Genomic DNA, 3,729 nt, shown 5'->3' with positions numbered 1-3,729 from the left:
ACACTACACACACACACACACACACACACACACACACACACACACACACACACACACACACACACACACACACACACACACACACACACACACACACACACACATACATACACACTCGTGCGCGCGCATAAACAATTTCGTTTAATGTTTAAAATTTAATAAAATTATATGTGTTTTATTTCAAGATTTAAAAAATGAAATAGTAGCTTAGAATAATCATTTTTTATTCTGTATTTTATTTTGAAATATTCGTAGTTGAAATTTTGTATAAACCAATCAGGCTGATTGCGCCGACATGCACTGAAACTAATTTTAAGAACGCTAGGAAACTATATCGGCATTTGACGCATAAAAAATAACCAGAAATTTCACAATAATGTGAAAGAGAATTCTGATTTATATTCATTCAGAATTCATTTTTGTTTATTTAATAACATTTTTGTATATTCTATCAAATATTCTAGTCAAGATAATCAGAGATTCAGTCTCAATAAGCAGAATTTCGATTTATAATCATTCAGAATTCATTTTGTCTATTTATTAAATTCTTTAATCATTTACTAATAACATTAAATATGAATTCTAAACGATAACTGTTATCTAGCAGCATGTTAATGTATAGTTCAATATTTTTGCTATAGAACATAGGATGAGATAATAAAATGGAATGATTTACTATAGAGTTCATATTTAATGTTATTAATAAAAGATTAAAGAATTTATTTGTTAACAAATTAAATATCCATAAAAATACAAGATAAAGAACTTTTATTGAAAAAAAAAAAAGGTTTTATGATGATCCCATATGTTAAAGAGATATCAGAAGTATCAACATCTCTTATTAATAAATCTATAACAGTAGGATTCCGCTGAATAAACTGAGTAAATTTAAGAGTTCAAAAAGATAAAACCGAATTAGTTCACAAAAGCAATATTATTTACAAAATTACTTGTAAAAATTGTGACGTCCCATACATTGATCAGACTAAGAGACAATTACAAATTAGAATTGTTGTTTATTAATTTCACGCTGACCTCAAAATGCGTAATAGTTATTTACCATTCAAATTTCACCGTTTTAATTTTTAATTTATCAAAATAAGTTATTGATATTTGTCAATTTTTATCATGTGATCTATTTTGACAATAAAAATGAGTGTGGAATATTAGCATGAAAAACATCTTAAGAGTACACACTCACTGCGTCGATTCGCGAATTGGCGAAATATGCACCGCGAACAGAGTATCATCAGGTACGTCAAACGTGCGAGTCGAATGCAATGCCAGTTTCATTATATATTCACCATGAAACTGCGTTTTTGTAGAATCACCGAAGTTAAGTTTTGATGTTAAAATCTCATCTCTCCATTACATACACGCTCGCACGAAAGCACTTTGGCTCCTTCTACTTCTTTACTGAAAGAGATTCTTCTGCTACAGCTGAAGAAAATTCTGACGCAATTTCAATTATGGTCAATTATTCAAGATGATTAATTCGCGACAACGTAATAAACATACAACTCGAATAATCAGTGAAAAGTGAGTAAAGCGACAATGTCAGCCTCGCGAAGTGATGCGGGAGCAAACTAAAATCGTCACACATACGCATGTGTTGGCGATTGCGCAGATCTGCATTTTCTGTTAATCAATAAAAACCTCAAATATGAAATAACACGCAAATTTAAAAGACATTCAAAAGAATGTCTTAAAATTTTCAGATATTTTTCAGACTTTCTGAAAATTATTTTTCTTTCGGAGCATGTACAGCTATTAACGTGTTATCGACTGTGTAATATAGTTATTATCGAGAAGTCCGAGATAATATATACATAAAAAAACGAGACATCTTCAAAATACCTTAAAGACATTTTTTAAGATCTCTTAAAGATATCTTAAAGACATTTTTAAGATGTCTTATAAAACCCGATTTTGGACATTTTGTTATCTGCGGTATATTACCCTTGGAGAGAAAGAAGTTTTCGAATTACACTTGCATTTCCTTACTATCAACTGTAAGTAGTACAGTTAGTTATCTTAGTAAACGAGAATAAATGAAAATAAATAGAAATGAATTCATTTCAACATTTCCGAATTCGCGCTTCTGATTTTTCGAATCGTATATGTATTTGCTTCGGCGTAGGATAAGATAAAATGGAATGGTTTACTATAGAGTTCATATTTAATATTATTAATAAAAGATTGAAGAATTTATTTGTTAACAAATTAAATATCCATATTAAAAATACATATACTAAAATTGAATAGGAATATTTCTATTTTTCGATCGAAATGTGTGTGTGTGTGTGTGTGTGTGCGAATATAAAAATACAAAAGGATTCATTGCGTAGTCAAATTTCAATCTTCCAATCTTCAATTTTAATCTTCAATATGTAATTCGATATTGGCCTTACATTTACATATTTATTGCATCTGCATTGAAAGTTATGTTACCGTGGCTGTAATAGAGTTAGGTTTCTTCTAATTGAATAGTTGCCAACTTTAATATCTTAATTCATAGGACAGAGCGGCACTTTTTTCCTGTCAAATCGAGTGACATTATGACACAGTAAATTAACAATTGCGCGTGTGACATTCGAATGTGAGAAAAAAATTAAAAGTCTAGAGCTATCACGTTATGACAATATTTACTTCATGTAAAAGCTGTACAATATTTGTGCAACAGTTATGCAATAACTTATGAAATAGTAGTCCACAGACTATTAGTTTGCACGAAGAAACAATGTTCTTATTCTTAAAATGTTCTTAAAATTGAATTTAGATGTCTAATTAAAATATTATTGCTATAGAAAAATTTATGTGTGTGTGTATATATACGTGAGATATTGATGTAGTAGTATGTAATGATGTGTCAATGACGCGTAAATCGTTTGCATGTAAGTCCTATTTATAATGTGATACAAAACACGTACTAATTGTCTTTAGGATCTCCTTAATAATGCCAAAAAGAAAGAAACAATTTGCACTCATATGGTGATTGAAAACTGGCTAAAAAGGTAATATTGTTATCATTAATAAGCAAAATGTAGATTCCATAGCAAATTTAACATGGAAAAATTTTGAAACAAATTTTGAAAGAAAAAATTAAAACAGAAGCTCGAATATTAGCAATAAACGGTATGTACATTTTTCATTTAATAACAAATTATTTCATCCGTCGTATTAATATCATCATTATGTTTTGATAATAAAATATACCCTTCAAATATAATAATAATAAATTTACAAATTTTAGTTTCTAAGAATGTAATTAAGAATATATTAGACGTACAGTCTTTGCAAAAAAAGTTAAATTTGAAAATTTGTTTAATATTTATACTCAAATAAATTATAAACGTTGAAAAAATAAACTATAAACTACAAAAATAAACTATAAATTACAAACTATGAATTGTTAATTGAATAAGATATTTTTGCACAGATTAAAAAAAATTATTATTATTTATTAAAATATTGTAGCTAATGAGCCAGATAGTAAACCATCACTAAATTTGTCGTATTATTTTTAAACGTAATTTAGAATACTCTATAATTTTTTTCATAATTTTGTTATCATTTTGTATAAAACATCCTTAAATCTTTTTTTAATAAATATTTAAAAATAATCATATGAGAAAATTAAAATGTGAGTTTTTGTTATTTACAATTTTTAAAACACTGAGCTTTTTTGTTTTATTTCACAGATGACTAAAATAAAAATATTAGTAATAG

At 27.5% G+C, this 3,729-nt stretch overlaps 1 protein-coding gene across 1 annotated transcript in view; it reads right to left on the bottom strand.

Moving 5' to 3' along the window:
- The window catches only part of LOC105620712 (somatostatin receptor type 2-like), a 7,101-nt gene extending 4,619 nt beyond the window's left edge, over window positions 1-2,482 (bottom strand). Inside the window, exon 1 of the mRNA XM_012202205.1 lies at window positions 2,437-2,482. The gene's annotated coding sequence lies outside the window, so the exon portion shown is untranslated. The remainder of the gene's footprint in view (window positions 1-2,436) is intronic.
- Window positions 2,483-3,729: the final 1,247 nt, after the last annotated feature.

This window comes from Atta cephalotes, assembly GCF_000143395.1.
Source record: "Atta cephalotes unplaced genomic scaffold scaffold00028, whole genome shotgun sequence".
Lineage (NCBI taxonomy): Eukaryota > Metazoa > Arthropoda > Insecta > Hymenoptera > Formicidae > Atta > Atta cephalotes.
This window is presented reverse-complemented; position numbering and strand designations above follow the sequence as displayed.